We start from the raw sequence: 15773 nt of genomic DNA, 5'->3' as shown, positions 1-15773 counted from the left end.
ATTAATCTGGTGGAATATTGCATGACTATCACCATTTTTTACTCAAAAATGCATCAAGTGTGATGACAGCAACAAGAAGAAATTCTATACAATGTTTGTAAACATGTGTAATATGCAGGAGAGAAAACTTGACTGTCAAACATTGAAATAGATGTACCGGTACATCATTTCAATTGGCATCCTTTGACCTTGATAGAGAAGTAGTAAGTTTACTTTAGACATTTACATGTAGCTACTACTATATCATGTGGTATGTACATTATACACTTACTTTTGTGTGTTTTCATCTCTATAATGCTATTGAGGTTTACACAAAATGCCATATGATAGGAGGAGGAAGGCTTCCCTTTTGTCCCAGATGATAAACCGCTCATTTCAACATACTGCTTTCTTCCTGTGGCCAGTCGATTCGTCGTCGTCCAAGGAGGTCCTCCTAGCTGGGCTCTTCACGTCACGGTTCACCAAAATTAACTCTAAACCTCCATCCAACTACCACTTTGTTCCCAGAAGTCTCGAGAGGCCCCATAGTCCGTGATTTGCATTCAAAACACAGCACATTTCAAAGTTTTCGTGGTCGTGGGTGGAAAAAGATAAAATCAACGAAGTTTTACGCTTACCAATTTGCAGTAAGCTTAAGCTCACTTCATATTCGAGGTGTTTGGGTCTTTACGCACGAATCGTTCATGTTATTGTCACTTTTAGGACTCAGAGGCCCATTTCTCGGCAGTCGAGTATTCTGTAGCATTTTTCCTTTCCATTTTTGGCTCCACAAAAGGTATGCTTTGATCAGGTTTGGAATCAAAAAACCATCACGCTTCAAGGGACAGGACGCCATTTTGAATCTGTCCAAGTAGTTCGGCATATGCTCGCCTTTGTACCACCCCCCAAATATCCGTACACCGTGACTTTAAACAGGTAAACTTGTCGGGGAGAGGGGCAAAAATTTGTTTAATCCAGGTTTAATGCATAAATTAATGTCTAACAAAGTGAGTGAGTGATTTTTTAATTGAATTTCGCCCCCAAACCCTAAACCCCATAGCATGACTTACGTCATACCATGAGGTAATGATGGACTTACCTGGTGATAAATAACCTCGTCTTGGAGAGTAAATTTTTGACTTTGTAGAAACAATGGTGGGCGATTGTGATCTTTGTTTTGAATTCGCTCATTTATTGTCAAACTTTATAACACTTGATAGAAAAAGAAACTTACGAAAACCCGGTATCTTGCCATCATTTGACACAGATGCTCCATGGCAAGTATATATGCCGCAGTAACTTAATCACGGCGCCCGCTGAATTCCGGCGATGTCACTTTCGATTTTGCGATTTATTTGTGCAGCCAAAACGTACAATAACAAAATTGAACGTAGCAAAAATCTCCCAAAATGTTTGTTGCTGATCGTAACTGTTTATATTCTATATTCACGGTTCAAAATTAATGTTGTTTTCATGTCGTAAATATGCTATTCTCGAGCGACCGTCCTGGAAACTTCCTTCTGCTCTTTCTAAAAACTGTGTATCAATATTTATTTACTTTTGCATCAATATTTGTTTTGCATAAAGCAAGCTAACAAAATCTGTACCTTGCTGAGTTCACATTTGTTAGCATTAATAGTATTTTCGGTCCAATGCTTCTGTTTTACGAAGGGGTACATGTATATGTTTTTGTTCACCCATCCAGACACTAACCTCACGGGATAGCCATTAACTTTAGTAAACTTTAGCAAACTTTACCATTACAAAGCTGTCAGATGCTCAGAGGGCACGCTTAAACTTGTGGTGAAAAGTAGTTTACATTGTATCAACATGTCAGCCCAGAAGCCAATGTTTCTCACTTCCCATTCATTTTCTTCAATCTTTCTGGGTTCAGTACTTTGCTAGTAACCACATGTCTTCTCAGGCTATTTATCCAAGACTTCTACCATGGCACCAGAATGATAGATAATACCAAAACAATATCGTGCACTGTTAGAGCTACATATTATGCAAGGACAGATCTGTTTCGTCATATGAACATGTGAGGACCTGTGAGCCAAAGGGCCTCTGCTGGTATGACTTCTGGGTGACCCCTTAAATGGTCTTAATGACCCCCCAACTTGAAAAAAATTTGTCTGGAACGGTGCACGTACCACAGGCAACCCAGTGTACCCTCACGGAGGGTCTAGTTTACTGTGGAGAGGGTTGTTTAAAGTGAGATAGCCAAGATATGATTGTGATACATGTCTCTCTAGGGGTTTGGATATAATTGGCAGGATAGAGATTGGGCGATAGTTAATCCTGTCATAGAGTGAGTCCTTTTTATGAACAGCAGTCAATTTAGCTCTCTTGAAATTGGTTGGAAAAGTACCACTTGAGATACTAGCATTGCAGATGTGAGTGAGAGAAGGAGCAATGACATTAAGAACTTGCTTTACGGGTTTTTATTCCAATTCCATCAAGACCAGTAGCTTTATGGTTCGGGATGTTCTTAAAGTCCTCAATAACTTGCTGTGTATTGATTAACGGAATGCATAACTTGGTTGTAACACTAATACGGGTCTCAATGCAGTCGAAGAGTTGCTTGTCTTGTTCATTTGTATCGACATCAGCAACAACAGCGTTGCTATGTTGAATGTTAATAAAGTGTTCGTTGAACACGTCTGCAATTCCCAAGCATGTGGAGTCTGAGATTATAGACTCTGAAGTCACAAAGCTCCTTCACAAAGGTGTAATTGTGGAATCCAAACACTTCCAAGGTGAATTTATTTCACCATTTTTTCTCAGATAAAAAAAGAATAGTGTAGACTACCGCATGATTCTAAACCTGACGAAGCTTAACAAATTTTGTTGTGTACAGACATTTTAAAATGGACTCTTTAAAATCATGCAGTCACAGATTTACTGACTCAGGGATGTTTCATGGCATCAGTGGATATCAAAGATGCCTACTACACAACACCAGTTGCTAACAAGCATCAAAAGTAATTAAAGTTTTCATGGAGGGACAAGCTATATCAGCTTACCTAATGGACTTGCACCTGCCCCCAGAATATTCACTAAAATTGTTTCACCAATCTTTAACCCTTTCACTCCCAAGAGTGCCACTTATAGATTTACTCTGTCTAACGCCAGACGATTTTACTCGTCAATGGGGAACTCCACAGGGGTGAAAGGGTTAAGGTGCTTATAGACAAAAAGGTTTCTTGTTATCATCATACATTCATGATTGCTATCTTCAAGAGAGTGTGCTGAGAATGTAACACATTAAACTCTATCCCTGCTTGAAAACTTGGGGTTTACATCCAAAGGGAAAAATCTATACTGATCCCTTCTCAAACTAATATTGACCTACCTGGAGTTCATTCTGAATTCCACCACCATGACTGTGCAGCTCACCCCTGAGAGAACAACCTTCAGAATAACCATCACTCCATTCCATATTAATCTGTGGATAAGAATAATGAAACTAATTTACTTAATTTTGATTGCGTCACTTCACATGAGTTCATGTTTGTTCTCAAAGTACCATTAATAAATCAGGAGTCTTTTACTTTTATTTTACTGAATGACAGAAATCAACAAGTTATGTGTATATTGAGTATAGATTAAAGGACAATTCGCAAAAGGCCCAAGAGGGTTTTTTCTTACAATCTCTGTAAAAATCCAGATTGGCTACCAAAATAATTATGTTGTAACATCCCTAAGAATGAGAAAATCAAGAAATATGATAAAATACACAGTTTGTGTAAGGGGTACTTTTTCTGACCTCACTTGAAATATCATTTAAGTGTCATTGATGGAGAAACGTGCCTGAGTCACAGCAGGCATTCAGGTGTTATTATTTCAACCTAAAGATTTCGTATTGTTTCACCGTCCCTCAAAGTTCTCTCCTCATTAGCATTCTCCGTCATAGATGTCCTTGGAGCTGAATAAACTTTTTACTCAGATCAAGATTCATAATCAAAATCAATTCCCTGTTTCCTTTGCTTTAGAAATGCAGTATCACAAATATTACCTTGGGAGAAAAATGTGAAGGTCGCTTGCCTCCAAATCCAGCCACAGGACCATTTCAGTAAATTCAACAGTTCTTCAGACATTCTTTAATACTGTAAGGTATAAAACATGAAATGAATATAGAGTAACTAGAAGTTAAAGGGGACATATTACTTGTCATGAGTGGACCTGGGCGTTGCTAACCCATTCACATCTAAAGCACCCCCAATAATTGATGATTAGTATAAACACATGGGTGATTATACAAAATCGCATGCTCTCATTGGCTCGCTATCTCGGATTATCAGCCGATAATCACCTAGACGGACAAAATGGCAGCCAGTAGTCGTTTTGCCAATGTAAGTGAAGATGATTTCGGGTTGAAATGTGTTTTTTTCCCTTTTTTTGAAATAAAAACCTGTGTATTTATACTAAAACAATTATTCGCCTCAGGCTCAGTGATTATTGGTGAATATTCACCTTGACTTCATCTCGGTAAATATTTAACAATTATTCCATGAGTGCGCGTTGGATATGAGATGGTAAATAGCCAACGAGGCGCGTAGCGCCGAGTTGGCTATAACCACTCTCATATCCAACAAGCGCGAATGGAATAATTGTTTTATTAAATTCCTTAAACTCCAAAAGTTTGGAAGTACGAAATACGAGCGAAAAAAGGGAGAAAATCCTAGCGAAATCGAAAAAACTTGATGAAGATGCGATGTTGTGTAATACCTGGTGGTCAGACAGACGCAGGCTCATTACAAAAACATTTCTTATCTTTTCGCGTACTTCTAAGCTTCAAAATTGATCCAGACTTTCCCCAAAAACGTTTTTCTTGTGCTTTATACCAAGAGAAATTTCGATTTCTGGCGTAAAAAAATTTAGCTTAGCAACGTTTAGCGCAATCATTTACCATATATGGTCAAACTAAGGTATATGAGCTGATAACCGAGATTGAGTGAACCAATCAGAGCATGAGAATTGCATTATCCGAGGTTGAGAATTTAATAATCACCGATAATCACTTCGCCTTCGGCGAATAATTGTTAAATAAAATCGTCTGGCATTAGAGAGTAATATCTTTAAGTCTTGCTCTCAGGGAATGGGTTAATTTTGCTGCTATTGATCCTCTTATGTTTCTCTGATGGGTCCACATGCAAAAAAGTGGAAATCAGAAAAATACATCCTGCTTCAGTGCTTTCAATAAGATTTGAGGGCCCCTTTTCTCTGGGGAGGTCTAAGGGCATGTGCCCCAGAAAAGTTATAAAATTGGGAAGCTTAGAAACACTGACAAAGAAAGCGAGGTATTTGTTTACAAAATTGAGAAGTGATCCTCACACTTTAATAGCTTAACAAAAGCAATAATAATTATTGTCTCAGAAACAACTGAAAAATTCAGGTGGCTCCAATTGGATTTGAACCCATGACCACCTTTTTTCAGGTCTTTCTAAGAGATAACGCTTACATTGTCTAACTATTAATTTAAAAGTGCAAGGATCTCTTCTGATTTTGTCCCTAACCCGCGGTTCAAATATACATTTATCATGTAATAAGTCCTGAGATTTACTCACAGAAATGACAGTGATGAAAAAATAATTTTGTTTTCAGTCACAGCCAATCAGCAAGGCAAAGAATGAATTAAATTTAAAAAGCTGAAGACATTCCAGCAATGGAGTTGAACAAATCAGTAATTGTTGCCTCGATGGAAGAGACTGAGGCCTTTGGAGGACCAGTCATGATGAGTAAGCTTGACTTTAAAAAACAAGAGGCTACAGGTAGCCTACACTTTGTTCGAAGGGATTTTAGCTGATTTCCTTAAAATTCACAGTATTTCAGGGATTTGTTACATGACAATATCTTGGCCAATAACCAGTTCAATTCGGCAGACGAAAGTCCAAAGTCCACATTCGTGGCCCAACCATAAAGTTAAGTGCAATCATAGAATATTTGTTCACATTTAAAGTTGTTGACTCCATTCAAAACCAGTAAACAGATCTATGCTTTACAAGTTTCTATGATGGTTTTTAAAATATTTCATGCATGCAGCGAAAACACAAAATCTTGTTTCTCGTCACGCACACAATTCTTTAATACATATTTCCCCATTAATCTGTCATGTAGTCAGCTGCGGTTTAGTGGTCATATATCTACGAGGTATAAAATTCTTTATGCATGCGTAGCCAAATCGCAACTTCCCCTTCCCCTCAGAAAAAAAGCCTTAAGTCCAAAAATGGAGCCAAATTTTTTCCTTAAAAAAAGGCAAAGAAAAAAAGAACTAGAACTACATGTAGCTCTTACAATGTCTTTTTTGGCCTTTTGCTGAAATTTTGAAAGGGTGAATAAACTCATTTCGTTATGTAAAAATTTTAAAAGAAGATACTTCACTTTTAAAATCTTGGAGTGAATGAAACTCACTTCATTTTCTAATCTCTGTTCGCATTATTGTTTGAATGAACAAATAACTTCATGGTTGGGTTGCTCATACATGTACATTTTTTTAAAATTTCACTCCTTGTGAAGAACTGTATGACTCCCCAATCAGGAAGTAATATCACACAACCAACTCTTGTCATTTAATGATATGCAAATGAATGGTCTCTATATTCTATAATAATTATTTAGCTCACAGTGATATCCTCCACACTGCTAACCATGAAGAGCACAACAAGAGTAGGGGAATCTTTGTTTACATTTTCTGAGTCTAGACTGTCATTAGCATAGAGCTATTGTTTTCAAATCAGTAAGCGGAGAATAAAGTACTGAATATTGAAAGCACATTGCATAATGAGCTATCTCTGAAAATTTGACCGTGATATACCTGATGAGCAATTATGCTGTGGAAATTCAAAAGTATACAAAGAATGTATGGGGTCATTAGTGCCTTTGTCAGCCAAAATTTTATCAGTAACTGTTTTTGATTGCTAATAACTGACTCGTTATCAATGCTAAAAGGCTTAAAACTGGAGATTTAACTTAAGTTTAACAAGTTCTTTTACCTTTTGAAGTCAATATGTAAATAGCATGATGCCTGCCGTGAGCAAACCTGTATGTTATGCACCAGTCATTTGAACCCCCACTCCCCCTACCCCCAATTGGGAATGCCCAGGGCAAACTGGGGGTTTCCACCTCCTTTTCACTCCATTTAGCTTCCCTTGTAGTCGGGAATGCACCTTTTTCATTACGGCTTTGCTATACAATGTGGGGGCTGAGTGGGGATTTGGCGGGGATTTCACTCGTGTCAGAAGACTGGATTCAAGTTGCATGTTTGCAGAAAACATGGAGGCTGAACAACTGACGAAGAAGGTATGATTATCATGCTTTTTCAGAGAGATCAATGACAAAAATTAATGGTTATATCTCCCATGCACTGATTTGTAGTATTTTTTCCTATTTTTTTTACAGATTGCATTTTATTAAAACTGGGTTTGTCACCAGGTGAGTACATTTAAAAAATATTTGAAAAAATACAAACTAGGTTACACTGGTGGTTTAAAAGATAATATATTACAATAAAAAATGTTCCCAACGTTTCGGTCGCAATCACGGACCTTCTTCAGGGGAAGTGAAAGAGACAAAAGCACAGATATAAATAAGACGCTGATTAAAAAAAGTTCAAGATAAGTGTCATTTTTTCTTGTTTGCGAGGGTCAAGTGCAAATACTCCTTGGGGAGTAATGCCCCGTCATCTCGGTTGAAAGACCCGCTCAAAGACCCGTTGAAGACCCTGTTGAAAGACCCGCTCAACCGTGATGACGGGGCGTTACTCCCCAAGGAGTATTTGCACTTGACCCTCGGAAACAAGAAAAAATGACACTTATCTTGAATTTTTTTTTTAATCAGCGTCTTATTTATATCTGTGCTGTCCATGGAGAAGGAAAGGAACAAGCTTGGATGGCATACATGGGGAACTGCTGCTGCATCAGTATCAGAACGGGATGGATGGCATGATCTTCTGGCTGGCCTCAAGAGTCCTCATGGGCCTGATGAGGATGAGTGAGTGAGTGAGTGTGAGTGAAGGCGGGGCTTTCACTGCATCTCACTCACAGCAAAAGTGAATGCCCACAGTATCCCCCAATGGGGGGATGGCCCGGGGGTTTCAAATTACTGGTGTATCAATGAAACAAAATTTAAACAATGACGTCAGCAAAGATTTCCTTAGTCAATAGTGGCTGGGTTAGACTGGTTTGAATTCGTACGACTGATCGCGGCGACAAAATTCTGCCGCAGCGACAATGATTTTCACGAAATTAAATTCTAAAATTGCTCCCAATTTTTTGCGTCGTACGCATTTGCTACACCACAAGTCATGTGGTACTACATCAAAAGCTTTTGAAGTGCCCATGTGATAAAAAAAAACCACTTCCTTTTTTCCTTCAGATTTTGAAAGTGTGTTTGCTTAACACCTGACTGGCAAAATTTTGAGCTTTGATTTTTATCCAAAGGCTGTTTACTTTGAGTGTAAGTTTTGGATTTCACAGTCCGCCATTACTCACGTTCAAAACTGACCGATTGGACCTCGGATGGTTGGATCCAGGGAAAAGTGACGTCAGAGGCTCACTAGCTTAAAATTTCAGCGTGTGAACGCAGCTTATTATATATGCAAAGCGTGAGTTTAAAAGTCTGAAAGCCCAAAACCCCCGTGCTGCATAGTAATTCTGCGGCGTATACATGTATTGCATTCTTAAACTAGTGAGCCTTTGACGTCATTTTCTCCTCGAACATAATGTTAGTAATGGCCGACCATTAAATAAAAAAATTACAGTTAAAATAAAGAGATGTCTTTTTGAAATCAAGGCTTAAAACGTGGGTCACTTAGTGTTTCGTTAACATAGTTTTGAAATCCAAAGAAAAATATGAATTGATTTTTGGTCAGAGGGGCACTTTAAGCTAAGGAAGTCAAACTGAAGTGGGGATTCTGCAAGTAATTCTGGGATGTACAAATCAGCCTTACCTTCTTGCCCCGCTTCTTCTACTGTCGTTGATTTCACGCAGCAAGGTGGAAGCCACCCGTGAATCGGCATGGAATACTCAGAGCCTAGATCATCCTGAATTCCTAAATGCGATGATAACTCAGCTTATGGGTAAAGAATGACAGATCGAGGAGGTCAGTTCAGGATATTATTTACTTTAACAGGGCTCGAAATTAACGAAAAAATCCAGTCGCAATTTGCGACAAGATACGAAAAATGTGTCAAGGAACCGCCACATAGTTTCCAGGGTCTCTCTTCTCTGAATGAAAGGGGTAACTACTTGGTGTAGGCACTCATATAGGTACGGCTAGGGATGATTAAACATAGTTAAGTACGCCGCCTGGGACCACTATATGAGTGACTACACCGGACCACTATATGAGTGCCTACACCAAGTAGTTACCATGAAAGGGTAGTTTCTAAAGAAACTGTGGTGCTGCGTCGGTGGGAACGAGGTTGAAGAAACCGCTGAACCGCGAAAAACGGCGAATGACCGAAGGTACCCGGAGTCCTCGGGCTTCTTGGTCAGCGGGTGAGCACCCGGAGAGACTCTGGGATAATCGACTTGAACTATATTTTTGATTGGCCGCTTGCGTAACAATGGCAGTCCGACAGGAAGTCGGTAAGAAATTCGGAAGCCCCAGAATTTGAAGGGAGATTCAAAATCTAAAACCTCAGAAATACATAAATCACAGAAATAAAAAAACACGAGGTTTGAATTATGTCTTATAATAGACGGGAATTTTCCCACGCTACTCAAAAGTTGCTGTTGCAAAAGTACCGTGGGAAAACATGATATCAGTCTCTTTGAGGAGAAATCCGTGGAATAAGGTCTTGTCGAAGCCATTCAGGAGCAATTGCAGAATACCCGGCCCACCAAATGGCCTACTTAAAAAAGCTGCCAACGCGGTCCGCAGTCCCGAAGTCGATCAATGAAAAGAAAAGTGTTAAAGGGTAAGCAGTGAAATGAACTGCCACCGCGGTCCGCAGTCCCGCAGTCGTTGAATGCAAAATGTTAAAGTGAACTGCCACCGCGGTCCGCAGTCCCGCAGTCGTTGAATGCGAAATGTTACAGTGAACTGCCACCGCGGTCCGCAGTCCCGCAGTCGTTGAATGCGAAATGTTAAAGTGAACTGCCACCGCGGTCCGCAGTCCCGCAGTCGTTGAATGCAAAATGTTAAAGTGGACTGCCACCGCGGTCCGCGGTCCCACAGTCGTTGAATGCGAAATGTTAAAGTAAACTGCCACCGCGGTCCGCAGTCCCGTAGTCGTTGAATGCAAAATGTTAAAAGGAAAGCACTAAAATGAACTGCCACCGCAGTCCGCAGTCCCGTAGTCGTTGAATGAAAACTGTTAAAGGGCAACCGCTAAAATGAACTGCCTCCGCGGTTCATACTCCCGTAGTAGATGAATGAAAATTGTTCAAGGGCAAGATGATCTCGTGAAAAGTGTAGTTAACCGAACCGCAACGTAAAAGCTAAAATTTTATGAGAGTGCTTAGGCCTAATCACTGAAACGGGCGCTTAGGCTTAATCTGTAAACGAGTGCATCCTTCTTCACACGATCTCGTGAAAAGTGTAGTGAACCGAACCGGAAAATGAAAGCTAAAATTTTACGAGAATGCTAAGGCCTAATCACTGAAGCGAGCGCTTAGGCTTAATCAGTAAACGACTGCTTTCTTGTTCAGACGATCGTGCTTAGGCTTAATCAGTAAACGACCGCTTTCTTCTTCACACGATCTCATGAAAAGTGTAGTTAACCGAACCGCAACGTGAAAGCTAAAATTTTATGAGAGTGCTTAGGCCTAATCACTGAAACGGGCGCTTAGGCTTAATCAGTAAACGAGTGCATTCTTCTTCACACGATCTCGTGAAAAGTGTAGTGAGCCGAACCGGAAAATGAAAGCTAAAATTTTACGAGAATGCTAAAGCCTAATCACTGAAGCGAGCGCTTAGGCTTAATCAGCAAACGACTGCTTTCTTGTTCAGACGATCGTGCTTAGGCTTAATCAGTAAACGACCGCTTTCTTCTTCACACGATCTCATGAAAAGTGTAGTTAACCGAACCGCAACGTGAAAGCTAAGAGTGCTTAGACCCAATCATTGAAACGAGCGCTTAGGCTTAATCAGTACAACAAATTCTTTCTTCTTCACACGATCTCGTGAAAAGTGTAGTTAACGGAACAGCAAAATGAAAGCTAAGGAGCGATTGCAGAATACCCGGTTTAGGAACAGAATTATGAATATCATTTTCTGTCCCATGCCACTGCGGACAAGCAGCATTGTTAAACGCGACTGCGGGACTGCGGTGGCAGTTTTTTAAGTAAGACATTTAGTGGACGCGGAAGCACAATTGTTAAACACGACTGCGGGACCGCGGTGGCAGCTTTTTCAAGTAGGACATTTGGTGGGCCGGGTATTCTGCAATTTAGCCGCCATTCAGAATTACGGAAACATCAAATCGTAGTAGAAGATGACATTTGTGTCGTTTCCACAAAAAATTGTCGATCGTGTTGCTTGCACGATGGCATTCTGAACGATGGAATGCACGCTGAAACACTAAAAATGCACTTTCCGAAAGCGTCAGAGGTTAAATCTTCACTTGCTGTTACAGCAAGCCAATGATCATTTCCCCAGTTTCTTTGTGTGTAAGGCTAAAATTATTGTTTCTCGAACACTTGCAACCCGCCATTTCTACTGTTTACGGTTTTCTCTCAGTCTGTTTCCGGTTAAACTCAAACATAGGTCATAAGACCGGAACCCACGTTTTCTGGGAAAATGGAGTCGATTATCCCAGAGTCTCTCCGGGCGCTCACCCGCTGGCCAAAAAGCCCGAGGACTATGGGTACGAGATTGAGCTGTGCACGCAACACAATGCAACGCGGGCTCACATTTTTTGCTAAACCGCTGACAACACAATACGAAAATTTTAAAATCTTGCAAAATCGGACAGAGCTGAAAAACGACTGCGCAAGTCACTGATCCGCGGCACGAAACGCAGGATCAAGGGCGCGCTCATTCAAAAAGACTATTTGTTCGCCGGAAAATGACAGCCGTTGATTAAATCAAAAAAATTAGGTCGCTGTTTGAAAGATAAGGATTTTGTCACAATTTTTGACGAGTTTTGATGTTTTTCCAAAAATTGAAGTGGTGTACAAATTGTGTAAAAATTGTTTTCGCGCGGTAAATGCACCTTTCGTGTGACTATACGGTGAATGGAGGTAACGAGCGCTGCAATGCTTACTTTTTTGACAGTGTTGGCTTTTGTCGCAAGTTTCTCGAACGGTTTTTGCAAGTTGTTGGTTTTCTGGGAGGACCAGAAATTCCCTTAAACCCTGTTTTGGCGATGTTCGGCCGGTGGAATTGGTGAGAGCTTCGAACTTATCGGTGGAGACTAATTCGCCGAGTGGTGGCGATATAGGACAATGCCTCTTTGTCTGTGTTGGTAAAGAGACATTGAAAAACCTTATGACGTTCCAGATACTCTCTATAATACTCTGAACAACAAAGGAAGACAACTGGTGAATTATAGACCGGGTAGGGAATGGTGACACGCTTACAAAATATATTTTGGCAAGCATGCTGAAAGCGATATTAAAATGGAGTATGCAAAGATGCAAGAACTTAGGCAAATTGAGCTCCACGTTTCTCCAAATTTTATACGAATTTATAATTATCATGAAAGCAAAATACATCTTTCGCTCTTTACACAGCATCTCTTGTTAAATTTATAGAAGAGCGATGAAAGCCGGCCCCAACAGAAACTGAGATAAATCGGTGAAAAGATTATACATTGTATGATACACAGAGAGCAGGCAAAAAGTGCTTCATCCTGGAAAGCCCACTTAATGACATTAACACTCAGAGAAAATTAATTTGCCCCTTGATTTGCTTGCCTTTTAAAATAAAAATTCATCAGATCCTAACCTGATCAAGAGACGTCATTAATGTTATTTTTCTTTCAGAAAGTAAATCCTTTTTTTTCCATATTTAACAATTGACAAGAAACTACAAAAATTTTACAAGGATCAGTTCAGTCAACACAGTGCATATTTCAAAACTGATCTAAACTTGAGACATTTCACACATGCATGCTACATTGTACTTGATGAGTTTGAACAAAATCTTTAGAGCATAGACAACTAGGAAACATCCCTGAAAGGGGCATTCCACAAAATTAATATTTTCAGCTGTATAGCAAGAAGTTTACTCTAGCATCATCTGCCGACTGGCGTAGGTGGTATTATCCTAAAAAGATGATTGTATATTAAGTAGATGGAATCCAGTCATCAGTATAATACACATATGCAAGGGCTATTCCATGTGGGTCCCAATGCTCAAGACGTTTGTTTTTAATTTTAATTTTTTCTCTGACAACTTGTCATTGAATGTGTTTGGAGGTGTTCTGGGTTTCGACGTCACTACATGTATCTGAAGCATTACTGGGTTGGCAACTAATCAGATCAAAAGCATTCGCAAAGTTTGCATGCAGGTGTAAACAACATGCATTTGGGATGTTTTTGCTTGAATATGTTGTCCCCATTTTGTTTTATAAGTACAACATTTAAAAAAGTGGCATCGTAAAGTTCAAAAAGTTCATAACTGAAAAAAGGTTAAGGACTGGTATTCAGTTCTAAGAAGAAACTGAAAAGTTTGACAATGTGAAGAGTACTAAAGAAACTGCTTAAAACTCAACAGCAATGTCTGGATTTCTCGGTGACTTTATCCAGTCTTTTGTTCCACACTACCAACATGGACAAAGTGAACTCGATAAGATTATTGTGGTTTATCGCTGAGAAAAATAGGCTGAATTTCTTCTCGCTCCTTTTAGAGCTAATATTTCACAAAACTGCCGCAAATAATACAAGGTGAATCCATCTCCCTAAGGACAAAAAACGAAAATGAATGTTATTGTCCATGAGATACATATTACAATGCTATAATCTACAATATCATAATGATATTATATTATTTTCCTAGACACAGGAAACTGCACATATCAGTTTTTATGGGGGCTGTGAAAATTAGTACAAAAAGTCATTCTTATTACACAACCAAGACAAAGAAAACATGATGAGCTAACCATATAAACATACTATAAACCACACATAAACCAATGACCCTTAACTGTTTGCCTTAACACATGTTCTTAAATTTGAGTCTAACCATAATTTTGCCTTGGACGTTGGGTTGAACATAGATTTGCAAATAATGGCCAGTCAAGGGGGAAAGAAAAATACCATCTTCCAAGTTTTGACATAGATGTTGACACCAAGTGTGTTGCATTATTACAATAATGATAGATCATTATTATTTGGCGATGTGGAAGCTAGACTACAATTAAGTCACTCGGGTGCCACTTTGAAGCAGTATTTCCCAGTCAATAATCCTAGGATTAACAGGAAGCAGGGCCTGGACTTTGCACTTTTATTTAACAAATTGTTCTTTTCCTAATATATGGATGTTCCATTAATTAACAGGCCAACAGTCTCCCGAACATGGGTGTATCAGTTGATTGATCAGGGTATTTTGGTGGGCAAGTATTTATGATTCTGTAATCAAGCCTCACTATGGCAATAAATTAAACAATGTTATTGATCACACTACTGTGCAACTAGAACTTCTTCTGAGTGTAATCTCAGAGGCCAGTCTTGCAACCAATTTACCTTTTCATTGAAGAAATGCCCTGAGACAGGGAACTTCAATATTTTCCGTGTAGTTCTGGCCAGTACTTGTGTTCATTCCAACTTCACAAGTTGGCAAGGTGTTTTCTTTTAGACAGCTGCCTTTATGGGGGCAGTCAGGAGGTTAAGTGGCTATTGCAGAGTGGCAGCACTCTAAATGAACTGCTGCCTTGGTTCAAGGAGAAGGTTGACAACTTTCAAATAATGCTCTTAGAACATGTTACGTTTAATTAACGCATTGTAAATACATGTATGATTGATTGTAAATTAAGGTGATTTCAGAAAACCCTGCCCAAATTATCTTGTTGATGAAAACTGTAGAGATTGCATGGGCAATACCCTAGTGTGCAAACTGAACCAAACGTTGTGAACACTTCATGCTTCAAAAACAAATATGGAACACTCACCGTAGCCTCGATTAGTTTCTGCAGCGCATATTCCCAAACAAATTTAACTGGAATTGGATCTCAAGGCCCAAAAATTCCACACAAATATATCACACAGATCTGATGTGTCTACTTAAATTAAATCACCACGATCTCACTTCCAAAATTCACACCGTCAAGAGTTGTAAAGTGACACAGGCATCTTGACTAACGCCGCAGCGTTTTTTTCACACAAAAATTGTCCAAATTTCGTCGTCTACACGAGCAAATAAAAATCGCTCGTGTAAACGGGGCTTAATCAGGACTCAGGACTCGAAATTGCGACCAATACAGTCGCATTTGCGACTAAGTTTTACCCTTTGCGACTAAAATATCTGGTGAAGTCGCAAATTTGTTGAGTAATTTAGCTGCGATGTTACGTTCACAGCTCCATTCCTTCGGTCACTCGCCATTTTTAGCGGTTTCTTTACACACAAGTATTGCGGGCTCATATTTTTTGCTAAACCGATCGAAATGGAGTTTCAAGCAATCGTTGTAATAGGGTTCAGATTCGCAAACGTAACAAACAAACCAAATAAAAGTACTGTCATAAGAAATTTAATGGCTACCTGCTCTTGTTATCGTGAAGTTGTTCTTCCTGTCTGCTTAAAAATTCGCCGAGACACTGCAAAGTGTATATTTTCTTCCTTTCCTGTATTTAGGATCACGAACGGTGCATTTAGAGGGATTTTGCGATTTATCGCTCTTTGTAGAGAT

The 15773-nt window shown here is 39.5% G+C and overlaps 1 long non-coding RNA gene across 1 annotated transcript; it reads right to left on the bottom strand.

The window, feature by feature from the left end:
- Positions 1-3333: 3333 nt before the first annotated feature.
- On the bottom strand, positions 3334-9194 carry LOC137980409 (uncharacterized). The gene is made up of 3 exons (XR_011118513.1): positions 8930-9194; positions 3998-4088; positions 3334-3427 (listed from the first exon to the last, which is right to left on the bottom strand). It is a non-coding gene; the product is annotated as an uncharacterized lncRNA (long non-coding RNA).
- Positions 9195-15773: the final 6579 nt, after the last annotated feature.

Source organism: Montipora foliosa, chromosome 12 (genome assembly GCF_036669935.1).
Source record: "Montipora foliosa isolate CH-2021 chromosome 12, ASM3666993v2, whole genome shotgun sequence".
Classification (NCBI taxonomy): Eukaryota; Metazoa; Cnidaria; class Anthozoa; order Scleractinia; family Acroporidae; genus Montipora; species Montipora foliosa.
The sequence above is the reverse complement of the archived record's forward strand: the minus strand, read 5'-3'. Positions and strand labels throughout refer to the sequence as shown.